This window comes from Cibotium barometz, chromosome 25 (assembly GCF_041138505.1).
Source record: "Cibotium barometz isolate CiBa-2024 chromosome 25, ASM4113850v1, whole genome shotgun sequence".
Lineage (NCBI taxonomy): Eukaryota > Viridiplantae > Streptophyta > Polypodiopsida > Cyatheales > Cibotiaceae > Cibotium > Cibotium barometz.
In genome coordinates this window covers 1,989,397-2,004,257 of record NC_141070.1, presented here as the reverse complement: position 1 = coordinate 2,004,257, position 14,861 = coordinate 1,989,397, and positions in this window count along the sequence as shown.

Below are 14,861 nucleotides of genomic sequence, written 5' to 3'. Positions count from 1 at the left end.
ACGTCAATGCTTAACATGTCAAAGAGTCAAGGTAGAAAGGGTTAAGATGAAAGGAAAACATCATCCCTTAAGACATTCCACAAACGAAAGGACTCAAAAGGGATGTACTTAACCATGTACGTCAATTCTTAACATGTCAAAGAGTCAAGGTAGAAAGGGTTAAGATGAAAGGAAAACATCATCCCTTAAGACATTCCACAAACGAAGTGGGAATGTATAAGTATGGATTTTTTTATTGGATTACTGTTGAAAGATCCTTGCCCCCTCCGCGCAACAAATTCGGGGGTGATAGCAATAGAAGTAGCACTTCTTGCACGGGGTAGGGCCTCTCACTCGGGGCCTTGCCCATGGATATCCGTCAAGAGACTAATCCCTCGGTTCTTTCAAAACCGAACCCGAAAAAACTTCCCTTGCCCAGAAAGCACGGGCAATTGCTCCAGGATATTTTTACTCTAACGTAGTCAAGGTCATCACTAACCAAACAAATCCAACCAAACCTGTAAGTCACTTGGTAAGATCAAGGAAGAAACTTGCACTTGGATCATAGACACCAACGCTTTTTTCCTCATTGAGAGGCACAGCCGTTGATTCTTTTCCATGTAACAATTACTATCCCATGGGTTAGGCAACCGCCCAGGCAACCGCCCAACCACTGTAGTGATGGGATCCATTTAGGAATTTGGTTAGGTTTTGTCTGGGGTACCAAGGAAAAGAGTTCCCAGGCCCCCTAGCCCGATCTTCATACAAACTTCAAGCTAGTCACACCACTTCCACACCCAATATGGAATTGCCTTTTTCTTCACAGACTCAGCTATCTTTAAAACAATCTTTTAATGAAGCCATAGAATCACTGATCATAATCCTCCCAAATATCTGGTTGAATTCTAATTTCCAATCATTCCTTCATCGGTGTACCTATGACATCACTAGCAACCACAACTGTGAGATCCCACTGCCCCCTCTACGCACCGGATTCCTGCATGGTAGCAGCGAAAGTAGATCTCTCTTGCGCGGGGCAGGGTATCTCACTCGGGGCCTCGCCCTCGAATGTCCGGGCACGAGACTAAGCTGGTGGTCCTTCCAAAAACGGAAATCGGGAAAATTTCCCATGCCCCGAAAGTGGGGACGATTCCACCATTTTTCTAACAAAGTCAAGGTACTGAACTAACCTTCATCTAAATAAACTAGATAGAAGGGAAACTATTACAGACTTAACTTGAAGGAATCAACACTTTTTTCCTGATTGAATAAGGCAAAGCCGTTGATTTATTCTTTAGAGAAGTCTTCAGGATTCTAATTAACTACTCGGTTTCTAAGCGTATTCCTATTAATCAATTTTATTATTAAAACTCTACTGATTCCATCCTAACCCCATCCGGATGGGATAGCCACCACCCAACCACTGGAATAGTAGAACCGAATAAGTACTCACCCACCCATAATTGAATGCCTTTCTTAACTTTTGCTTTAGAAAACAGATACGCACACACTCCTCTTTAAACTTTAACTTATAAAACAATCTATTGACAAACAATTACAGGTTATACATGTCATAACTCAAAATTTCCATTGAGTCTTTGTTTCTCACAAAACAGTATCACTCTAGACTCTCCGTTGAGACCAGCGAGTCAACAACGAGATCCAGTAAAACAGATTACAATAAACATTGGTCCATCATGTAATATCTTCCTCGACATATGTATGGATGTCCTCGGCACCGTGAGCCTGTGCATCTGCTGGTCAGAACCCTCCAGGATCCTCCTTAGGTATCCTGGCACTTCACTCAGGCACCGCTTCGTCGGCTCTGGTCCATCGTACTGGAAGCGCACCATTTTAACCATACCGAGGCTGGACAAGACCTGGGCAGGCTTTGCCACGTGAGCTGTCCCTTGAACACTCCCCGCCGCCAGCTGTTACAACTGAATTCCCTTAGAAAACACATATACCACATGCTCCCTCCCCACCATTCTGGCATAAGACAGTCCTTTAAGAAAATAGGGTTTCTATGCAAGTTTTGAGTTTGATTTTCTTTTGAATACAATGAGTATATCTTAATTCCGTATCCCAAGAGTTCTAGATCACAATCTGGATTTCCCCAATCAGAATTCCTCGAATTCTGAATTCTTAATCCTTAGATCAAAATCAAAGGTCTCAACTTAGTTTCAGATTCGGTGGGTGATTTGAGTGTAGATTATGGAACTGGTCACATCGTCTTTTCTTGAAACTGATGAAGGAATTATGTCTTGGTCAAAGTCTGATTCAGGTTTTGAGTCTGGAACGGTTCTTCTTGAACTATCTTTATCAAATGGTAATATTTTAATTACTACTTTACTAAATTTAAAACTAATCATTTACCAATATTCATGGGAATTAGTCATAGGATTAAGAGAACTCTTATCTTGATATAAAAATTCTTTTATGCATCATTTTTTTTTGCATAAAAATCGATATTAGTGAAAGTAACACTTTTACAATAAAAAATTTTCTTTTATGCATAAAAATCAATAACGATAAAAGTAACACTTTTGATAATAAAAAGAAATTTCTTTTATGCATTATTTTATGCATAAAAATCTATAATGATAAAAGTAACACTTTTATAAAAAAAATATTCTTTAATGCATACAAATCAATAATGATAAAAGTAACACTTTTATAATAATAAAAATATTCTTTTATGCATACTTTTATGCATACAAATCAATAATGATAAAAGTATCACTTTTATCATTTAAAAAAATTCTTTTATGCATACTTTCATGCATAAAAATCAATAATGATGAAAGTAACACTTTTATAATTAAAAAAATATTCTTTTATGCATACTTTCATGCATAAAAATCAATAATGATAAAAGTAACACTTTAATAATAAAAAAATATTCCTTTATGCATACTTTTATGCATACAAATCAATAATGATAGAAGTAACACTTTTATCATTTAAAAAAAATTCTTTTATGCATACTTTCATGCATAAAAATCAATAATGATGAAAGTAACACTTTTATAATTAAAAATATATATTCTTTTATGCATAAAAATCAATAATGATAAAAGTAACACTTTTATAATAAAAAAATATTCCTTTATGCATACAAATCAATAATGATAGAAGTAACACTTTTATATAAAAAATTATTCTTTTATGCATACAAATTAATAATGATAAAAGTAACACTTTTATAATAAAAAACATATTCTTTTATGCATACAAATCAATAATGATAAAAGTAACACTTTTATAGTTAAAAAAATATTCTTTTATGCATACTTTAATGCATAAAAATTAATAACGATAAAAGTAACACTTTCATAATTTTTTAAAAAAATCTTTTATGCATACTTTCATGCATAAAAATCAATAATGATCAAAGTAACACTTTTATAATAAAAAAATATTCGTTTATGCATAAAAATCCATTTTGATGAAAGTAACACTTTCATAATAATAAAAATTTATTCTTTTATGCAAAAAAATCTATTTTGATGAAAGTAACATTTTCATAGTAAAAAAAATATTCTTTTATGCATATAAAAAAATAATAATCAATATGCATCTTCTATGCATGAAAATGATACTTTTAGAGTATATAAATAACAGGGATTACTCTTTTAGCATAATAAAAGATAATACTTATTTCCAAAAAATTTGCCATAACCTCCTTTGTATGGCTAACCATTTTTTAAAATTTTCTACTTAATTTGTCTTAGAAATTAACTCTAATTGGTTTAAAGGAATCTAGACTAATCAAAATTCACTTATTAAAGGGAAAACATTATAAAAAGTTTAATTCCAAAAATTATCACTTAACTAGGATAAAGAAGGGTTGATTTTAAGAAGAGAGAGGGGAAAAGCCTTTCGATCAAGGCATAGCGTCCATTTATCACTTCAAACAATCATAAAAATTAGGAAAGCATAAAAATCAATAAAGAAAATTACAAGATCTCTACTTACATAATTTCTGGGAGCTTTCCTTTGGCTTGATGGTTTGAGGGTTCTACTCTTGTTTGTAACAAGAGTGGCCGCCAATCTTTGGAAGAGGGAAACGTCAAAAACTAGTGAATTATTAATAAATTCACTGTTCTTGGCTTGGGAGGAGTAGAGTAACAGTGCATAAACACTATTATTTTTCAAAAAAGGGGGAGGCTTCTATTTATAGGAAAAATTGAGCTCCCAACAAAACAAACTGATTCTAGAATTTTTCAAATCAGTTTGGTCAATTTTTGACCATTTTTAGGTCAGTTGAGCTAACTTTTTGGAACTAGACTTGAATTAGGAGAGAGGAGAGATGAAATATCTCAATTTTTGAAGATTTAAAACTCAATTGCACATGTGAAGTAGGCGCCTCATTCATGAGGGAAAAATCCCCATTGTGAGGTGTCAAAAATCTATTTTTTAAGCTTTTCCTTTGGTCCTTAGTCCACTCTTCATCTTATGTGAGTATTTACTCATTTTTTGGGGTGATTTTCTTTATTTCTTTTATTTATCTTCTTCATACATTTGGATGAATTTGATTGGCCCTTCAAAACCTTAATTTGAAATTTTTCAAAAATCTGGACCCCTAGGATAAGGCCTCTTGAATAAATTATACTTAATTTCTAATGCACCTTCTAAAAATCTTGTTGAACTTCTGTTTTAGGGGAACTTATTTTAATAAGAAGACATATTTTTCCATCCAAAAATATTCAAAATGTGAATATTCTCTCTAGAATATTTTCTCTCTCTAGGCCAAAATAGGTGAAAACAAGATCTTTTATATTTATGAAGAGGGAATTGATTACAGAGGAAGATGTTGGACATCTTGAGAGGCTGGGGAGGAGGAATCTTACATTCTCTCCCACTTGAAAAACGCGAGATATCCTCATCTCGCAAACTGGGGGTAATCTCGCAGCAGATCGGCTTCTTTCTCCCAGGTGGCATCTTCAAAAGGATAGAACTTCCATTTGACCAATAATTCTCTCAGAGTTCTGTTCCTGATAATATTTTCTCGAACATCAAGGATTTCTTCAGGTTGGAGTTCCATTTTCCCTTGGGTTGAAGAGGTTAAGATCATCAAGCACATGATTCGGGCTTGGTATATACTTTTTAAGAAGGCTGACATGAAATACATTATGTACTTTAAGATGATGAGGCAGAAGAAGCTCGTAGGCTAAGTCACCTACTTTCTTTGTAATCAGATATGGCCCACAATATCTTGGGGATAACTTCTTGTACTTTCCAAGAGATAGAGAACTTCTTTTGGGGCGTACTCGAATGAAGACCATATCTGCTTCTTCGAATTCTCTGTCTGTCCTCTTCTTATCTGCGTACTGCTTCTGTCTATCCTGGGCAGCTTTTATATCTTTACGAATTTCTTGTATCTGCTGCTCCATGTCATCAAGCATCTGTCTGGACATCTCGACCCTAATCAATGGGTCAGACCAAGTTAACAGAGTTAAGCAATCTTGTCCATATAGAAACTTGAAAGGGCTCATCCCAATACTTTGGTGATAAGAAGCATTGTAGGCAAACTCGACTAGGTGCAGATAGCTTAGCTACTTCTTGGGTTCCCTGCCCACAGCATGACTGAAGTATATCTTTGATTAATTGGTTTACCCTTTCTGTTTGACCATCGGTCTCACAGGGTGGTAAGTTGTGCTGAGATCCAAGAAAGTTTCTATTGCTTCAAAAAATGCAGTCCAGAATCTTGACGTGAATTAGGCCATGCAATTTGAAGATTTCTTTGAGTAACACTATGGCCACATCCAGTGCAGTGTAGGTTTCTTTTACTGGAATCAGATGGGCAACTTTGGTTAATCTATCAACTACCACCAAGATGGAGTTCTAACCTGATTAAACTGAAGGTAATCCAATAAAATCCATACTGATACATTCCCACTTCATCTGGGGGGATGTCTAAAGGATGTAGCTTCCCAAGCATTTTTACTCTCTCGGCCTCGACTTTTTGACATGTCAGACATTGACGTACATGATTAAGCACATCCCTTTTTAGACCAGGCCAAAAGAAGCTTTTCTTCATAGACATGTAGGTTTAATGAAACCTGGATGTCCTGCACAATAAGGCTATCATGGGCTTCATTCAAAATTTGACCCTTAGTTCCCTCATCATTGGGAATTCATAGCCTGGGATTATAATACATAATTCCATCATCCAAGCTGTACCCTTGAACTCGGTTCAACTCCTGTGGAGTTTTGCTTTCTTGCATAAGTAGGGTAGCAATAGGGCCAAAGAATCTATCCTGCATGATCTTCTCTCTTGCTTCAATAATCAAAGGATTTGACACTACAGTAATTGCAAGCAAGGAGGCTTTTCTAGTGAGGACATTTGCTACCACATTTTCTTTGCTTGGGCGATACTTGATTTCAAAATCAAATTCCTACAGGGTCTACATCCTTCTTTGGTGCATCTTGAGATCCTTCTGAGTGAAGATCCACTTTAAGCTCTGATGATCTATCATCAAAGTGAATCTTTGACCTATTAGGTAATGTTTCCACAACTTCAGGGCATATACTACTGAGAGTAGTTCCAAGTCATGGACAGCATAATTCCTCTCATGCGTTCTGAGTTTTTGGGATTCATAGGCCACTGTATGACCTTCCTACATGAGTGCACCTCCCAGGGCAATACCACTGGCATCGGTTACTACCTCAAAGGGTAGAGAGAAATCTGGCAACTTCAAGACAGGATTGGTTACCAAGGCGGTCTTCAGCTTATCAAAAGAACTTTGGCACCTGGCAGACCATTGAAAGGGAATATTCTTCTTGAGAAGATTAGTCAGGGGAAGTCAATATTAGATAAAGTGGGAAAAACCCATTTCCATGAAAAAAGTGGGGGTATGGTAAACTCAAAAGTTTATCAAAACATATTCATGTGACATATCATCATTGGAAAGAGCTTGAAAAGTAGAATATAGATCTACTTTGTTCGACAAATTTGGAGTTTGCATGTTCAAGTTATGGCCAAAACAAATTTTTTAAATACATTTCCATTTTGAGGGATTTTTTCCATTTTATCTAATATTGACCCCGGAGGAAGCTTTGAGAGCATACTTTGGTATAAAAATTCTATACCAACCAGTCAATCCCAAGAATCCTCTGACTTCTTTCACTGTCTTTGGTTCAGGCCAATCTATGACTACTTGGACTTTTGCGGAATCTGGAGAAATTCCATCTTTTGATACCAGAAAGCCCAAGTATTCAACATGGTCGGCAGAGAAAGTGCATTTGATCTTTTTTGCAAAGAGTTGGTGCTTCCTTAGAATCTCAAGAACTTTTCTGGCATGAGCTTCATGGTCAGCTGCATTCTTTGAGTAAATCAGAATATCATCAAAGAAAACAAGAACAAAATCATCCAAGTATTCTCTGAGAATGTCTTGCATTAAGTGATTGAATGTAGCTGGGGCATTTGTCAAACCAAACGGCATGACAGTGAATTCATAATGCCCATACCGAGTATTGATGGCTGTCTTCGGAATATCTTGCTCATTAATCCTGATCTAATAATATCTTGATTTGAGATCTATCTTTGTGAAGATCTGGGCTCCACTTAGCATGTCCAAAAGCTCATCAATTCTAGGGATAAGATACTTATTCTTAACTGTCAGCTGATTTAGACCTCTGTAGTCCACATAGAGTCTTAGCATTCCATCAGAGAACTGGCACACCCCAAGGTGAAACACTGGGTCTTACAAACCCTTATTCTAAAACAGCTGTCTAAGCTGTTCCTTGAGTTTCAAGTCTTCAAGAACTGGCATGTTGTACGTGCGCAGGGCTACTGGCTGAGCTCCTGGGGTCAATTCTATCACATGTCTACTTCCCGAATTGGAGGCATCTCTGTTAATTCTACTGGGAATAGATCATCATATTCACTTAACCATTTAGGTTCTTTAGCTTTTAACTTTGAGTCTACTGGATTCATTTTGACAAGATAAATGCGTTGCTTCTTTCTAAGTCCTTTTAGTAGCTTAGAAGCTTTTACTAACTACAAACTAGGGGATCCTGAAATTTCGGTTCCTTGAACTTTGTTTCCGTGAAGGTCACGGAAGGAGATGGTTCCATTATGACAGTGAATGTCAGCTTGATTTTTGTGGAGCCAATCCATTCCAAGGATCTCGTCAAAAACTCCCAAAGGTATAACTCTAGACTGACAGGCAATTAAATTAAAATCTAGATTGAACTGAATACGATCTGTTTCAAGGTGAGTGAAAAGAATCTTCCCACTTGCCAATTCAACTTGCATAGGTTTCCTTGATTTCTGATCTAAGACTAGCTTACGCAAGCATCCAAGGAAAATGAAAGAATGAGTACTGCATGAATCAATCAAAAGCTTAAAAGACTTACCCTGATAGTCAGCTTGAGTATTGATGATGGAGAATTGACAATTTGGCCCTTGATTTTCAATTGCTGCATAAATCTGGCCTCTTTCTTCTTCCACTACTTTTGCTAGTGTGACTGCTCTGGCTGCTGCAGTCTGAGGCGGAACTCTTTCTCTTTGGTTGCCCCAGTTCTGGGAAGAAGTTCTGAGGCTACTCTCGATAGAGACAGACGGCTGAGCTGGAGTTCTCCTGGGATTTTCCTGATTCTGGCACGGGGGACCCTTATTGGGCTGATAAGGAGTCTGTCTTGGAACTCTGGGACCCTGGCTTCCTTGGCCCACAAAAAGAGATGGGCAATCCTTGAGCCGGTGTCCAAGACCTTGACATCCAAAGCATCTGTTCTCGCTTCGAAGGTCTTCTCTTTGCATTTTGGAGAGAGCCGGAGTTTCGAAGAATGTACTTTGGGGAAAAGGTCTTCCTTCATTTCGAAAGCTTCCTATTTCCACATTCTAGTTAGGACCTTGGTGTTTCTTTGGAGGCGAAAAGTTGGAAGAACTTCCCAGTGTGTGAAATCTCTTGAAGAACGAGGGAGCTGGCTTTGGAGGGACGTTTACGATGAAGGCTTTGGCAAAGTCCTTCGCCATTCTGACAGCTTCAGCCATGGACACTGGCTTGGCATTTTTGACCAGTGTGTCCAAGGGTTCGTTCATTCCCCGAATGAACGAACCCTTGGACACTGGCTTGGCATTTTTGACCAGTGTCATAGGATTAACTCTTATCTTGATATAAAAATTCTTTTATGCATCATTTTTTTTGCATAAAAATCAATATTAGTGAAAGTAACACTTTTACAATAAAATTTTTTCTTTTATGCATCCTTGTATGCATAAAAATCAATAATAATGAAAGTAACTCTTTTATAATTAAAAAAATTTCCTTTATGCATCCTTTTATGCATAAAAATTAATAACGATAAAAGTAACACTTTTTATAAAAGTGTTACGATGCATTAAAAAATTCCTTTATGCATCCTTTATGCATAAAAATTAATAATGATAAAAGTAACACTTTTTATAATAAAAAGAAATTTCTTTTATGCACTATTTTATGCATAAAAATCTATAATGATAAAATTAACAGTTTTATAAAAAAAATATTCTTTTATGCATACAAATCAATAATGATAAAAGTAACACTTTTATATAAAAAAATCTTTTATGCATACAAATCAATAATGATAAAAGTAACACTTTTAAAATTTAAAAAAAATATTCTTTTATGCATACTTTCATGCATAAAAGTCAATAATGATAAAAGTAACACTTTTATAATAAATAAAAAATATTCTTTTATGCATACAAATCAATATGATAAAAGTAACACTTTTATAATTAAAACAGTATTCTTTTATGCATACTTTCATGCAAAAAAATCAATAATGATAAAAGTAACACTTTTATAATTAAAAAAAATTCTTTTATGCATACTTTCATGCATAAAAATCAATAATGATAAAAGTAACACTTTTATAATAAAAAAATATTCTTTTATGCATACTTTTATGCATACAAATCAATAAAGATAAAAGTAACACTTTTATAATTAAAAACATATTCTTTTATGCATACAAATCAATAATGATAAAAGTAACGCTTTTATTTAAAAAAATTCTTTTATGCATACTTTCATGCATAAAAATCAATAATGATAAAATTAACACTTTTATAATTAAAAAAATATTAATTTATGCATAATTTCATGCATAAAAATCAATAATGATAACATTTTCATAATAAAAAAATTATTCTTTTATGCATATAAAAAATAATAATTAATATGCATCTTCTATGTATGAAAATGACACTTTTAGAGTATAGAAATAATAGGGATTACTCTTTTAGCATAATAAAAGATAATACTTATTTACAAAAAAATTTCCATAACCTCCTTTGTATGGATGACCATTTTTCAAATTTTCATACTTAATTTGTCTTAAAAATTAACTCTAATTAGTTTAAAGTAATCTAGACTAATCAAAATTCACTTATAAAAGAGAAAACATTATAAAAAGTTTAATTCCAACAATTATCACTTAACTAGGATAAAGAAGGGTTGATTCTAAGAGAGAGAGAGGGGAAAAGCCTTTCGATCAAGGCATAGCGTCCATTTATCACCTTAAACAATCATAAAAATTAGGAAAGCATAAAAATCAATAAAGAAAATTACAAGATCTCTACTTACATTTTTTTTGGGAGCTTTCCTTTGGCTTGATGGTTTGAGGGTTCTACTCTTGTTTGTAACAAGAGTGGCCACACCAATCTTTGGAAGAGGTAAACGTCAAAAACTAGTGAATTATTAATAAATTCACTGTTCTTGGCTTGGAAGGAGTAGAGTAACAGTGCATAAACACTATTATTTTTCAACAAAGGGGGAGGCTTCTATTTATAGGAAAAATTGAGCTCCTAACCAAACAAATTGATTCTAGAATTTTCCAAATCAGTTTGGTCCACTTTTGACCATTTTTAGGTCAGTTTAGTTAACTTTTTGGAACTAGACTTGAATTAGGAGAGAGGAGAGATGAAATATCTTAAATTTTTAAGATTTAAAACTCAATTGCACATGTGAAGTAGGCGCCTCATTCATGAGGGGAAAATCCCCATTGTGAGGTGTCAAAAATCCATTTTTTAGCTTTTCCTTTGGTCCTTAGTCCACTCTTCATCTTATGTGAGTATTTACTCATTTTTTGGGGTGATTTTCTTTATTTCTTCTATTTATCTTCTTCATACATTTGGATGAATTTGATTGGCTCTTCAAAACCTTAATTTGAAATTTTTCGAAAATCTGGACCCCTAGGATAAGGCCTCTGAAAATCTTAATTATACTTAATTTCTAATGCACCTTCTGAAAATCTTAATTATACTTAAGTAGATCTCTCTTGTGCGGGGCAGGGTATCTCACTCGGGGCCTCGCCCTCAAATGTCCGGGCATGAGACTAAGCTGGTGGTCCTTCCAAAAACGGAAACCAGGAAAATTAAGTATAATTTCTAATGCACCTTCTGAAAATCTTTTTGAACTTTTGTTTTAGGGGAACTTATTTTAATAAGAAGGGATATTTTTCCATCCAAAAATATTTAAAATTTGAATATTCTCTCTCTAGAATATTTTCTCTCTCGAGGCCAAAACAGGTAGAAACAAGATCATTTTATATTTTTGAAGAGAGAATTGATTATAGGAGAAGATGCTGGACATCTTGAGAGGAGGCTGGGGAGGAATCTCACAACAACGCTCACCACCTGTCCACTCAGGGGCCTTTTCAATAGTTCCTAGCTCATAGTACCTGTTAATACAATCACACAAGAAAATCCAAATGGGCTTTCCGTTGAAGATCAGCAAGATCAACCAAAAGATCCATATAAAAGAGCCATGGACTCATCCGTTGTTGAGGACTAGCAAGGTCAATCAATCAGATCCAGGCCATGGACTCATCCGTTGGAGGACTAGCAAGGTCAATCAATCAGATCTAGGCCCGAATTCAGAAAACAACTCTTAGTCCTTGTTCCAATATCTTCCTCGACACACGTGTGTGTTAAATTTGCAGCAATGTGATGAGCTATGGTGGATCAAATGCTAGAATCAACATCATTAGAAAAGAGATTAGATGATAATTAAGATATGATTAGTGAGCAATTAACTGATAGCTTAATGTAGGCAATTCGTGAATTTTGGCAGCTCTAGTAGGCGGTTTGGCACGCCAAATTGATGGGCTGAATGGTGGGCAAGGTGACTATGTTTGCCTAGAAGCATTTACCCTCATGTTGATCCTGAAGGGAGATCAAGCCCCTCCACTAGTTGGGGGTACAGAGAGCTCTTTGAAAAAGAGTAAAAAAAGTGATTATCTCTTAATCCTAATTAGTTAGGTGATTAGCAAGATAATGGGCTCATAAATTTGATGGATAACCCCTCCACTAGCTGGGGGTGCAGAGAGATCTTTGAAAAAGAGTAAAAAAAGTGATTATCTCTTAATCCTAATTAGCTAGTGAGTAGCAAGATAATGGGCTCATAAATTTGATGGATTCTAGGCTAGGCTCTGATACCATGTTAAATTTGGAGCAATGTGATGAGCTATGGTGGATCAAATGCTAGAATCAACATGGACATAGAAAATATGATATTTAAAAATCTAAGAAAAATGACTGCTCTCATTAAAGATAAGGCCTTAACAATGATACTTACAACTTTCCATGACTAAACAAGACCAACACTCATAAAAATAGAGTTGTAGATAGACCAATTATTAAATATAATTCCTTAACAATGACACTTACAAAACTCCCATAACTATAAAGGACCAATGCTCCTTTGAGAAATTGGGTTGAATGAAACATAATGACCAATTATGGAAACTTAATATTGATAACGCATTGTATACAAAACTCGTAGTCCATAAAGAGCTCATCTCATTCCTTGAGGTGACATACAGATTCAACATAAACGTATCCATATTCAAGGTTATTGATCGACATGTGAGTTTGTTTATGCCAAGGTGGAAATGATGGATAAAACACATATCTCACATTTCCTTTCTCACTGGAACCCTACCCCTACAACTATTTAACACTGCTCTTGTCTCCACATAATAAAAAATGGTAATTGTCTCCCTACATGCAATTCTAGAGTTTCCACCATATGCACCACATTTTTATGTAATGTTGTGGACCATATTCCAACATGGAACTTTATGAATAGATTGGTTTAAAACTCTATGCATCCTGGACAAAGTACAATCCATTGTTTCCCACAACGCAAGCTTGTATGCTTATTTGACTTTGTGAAGCAACGTTCTAATAATAATCCATTCAAATCCAATATTATAGACATTTGGCTTGCCACATTCCTTGTATCCAATCCTATGTTGTCATTATCTTTGCTAACACATCTATGTTATACTTTTTTTGAAAAAAAAAAGACAAAAGACATGTTGTTAATCGACCAAAACTTAATCAAAAAATCACACACATATAACTTCTCACAAATATTATATATTTTTTTCACTATATAAAATTACATTTGGTAATATGATAAATTGTCCACATATTGTGTATGGTTTTGAATGTTGAATTTAGTTTGTTATCCAAATATCACTAGATAATGTCTTGTGCATGCGTGTTATAGGGAAAACAAAAGATAGATGACATTGAGCCAAACGACAAAAACTCAATTAGAAACTCACAAACACATGATTTCATTACTCTTAAGATACACTATATGTCTCTAAGTACATAGAACTAAATTTGGCTATAAATTTAATTGTTCACATATTTGGATAGGTTTGAATGTTGGATTTGGTCAGTTGTCCAAATCTCACTAGATGCCAATAGACATCTTGTGTATGGGTGTTATTGGCTAGATTCATTTACTTGTCTCCAAATCTACATTAAGGGTGGATAATGCTAAAGGTTGAATCTTATAGATGGATGTGAATTTCTAGATTTAGTCACTTGTTCAAATCTGTAAGATTCCTCCCTCCGGCTTTTGAGGTGTGTAGGTGTAAGAACCTCCCCTTATGATCTTATAATTATTCCCCTCTCTGAAATAAAAGAAAGATCCTATTTTGGCCTAGATCAGAGAGAAAATGTCTAGAGGGAGGTAATTCAAAATTGAGATACTTTTTTATATAAAAATCCTCCTATGTGTGAAATGGTTTCCCCTAAAACAGAAATTAAAAAAGAACTTTTCAATGTGCAATTGGAATTAATTAAAAATAGGTATAAAGGACCTTAGCCTAAGGGTCCAGATTTTCTGAAATTTTTGAATTATGCTCCAATTAAGGTTCCTATGGACCAATAAGATTAATCCAAATGTAGGGAGGAGATAAATTGAAGAATAAACACAAATCCCCCAAAAATGAGTAAATGCTCACATAAGATGAAGAGTTGACTAAGGACAAGGTTTATTACTGAAAAAAGATGAGATATTTAGAGAAAATGATGCATTTTTGACACCGCGGTGTGGGGATCTCCCCTCGTCAAGGAGGTGCCTATTTCACATGTGTGGAGGAGTTTTAAACTCATAAATAATGAGATATTTTTATCTCTCCTCTCTCCTGTTTCAACTAGATCCAAAAAGTAAGCTAAACTGACCCAAAAATGGTCAAAAATTGACCAAACTGATCTGGAAAATTCTAGAATCAAATTGCTTGGTTAGAGGCTCATTTTTTCTTATAAATAGAAGACTCCTCCTTTGTAAAAGGTTAATAGTGTTTATGCACTGTTACTCTACTCCTACCTAGAGCCAATTACATTGAATTCACTTCATCATTCAATTGTTTTTGAATAAATCCTCTCCAAAGAAATTGGTGGCCACTCTTGATCCAAACAAGAGTAGAACCATCAATCCCTCAAGCCAAAGGAAATCTTACAAAACTCCATGTAAGCTAAAATTTCTACTTTTTAATTTTAAATCTATGAATTTCTGATTTCCTTATTTTTTTTAGTTGATTAAAGTGAATCCTGATGTTATGGCTTGATGAAAAGGCTACCCCCT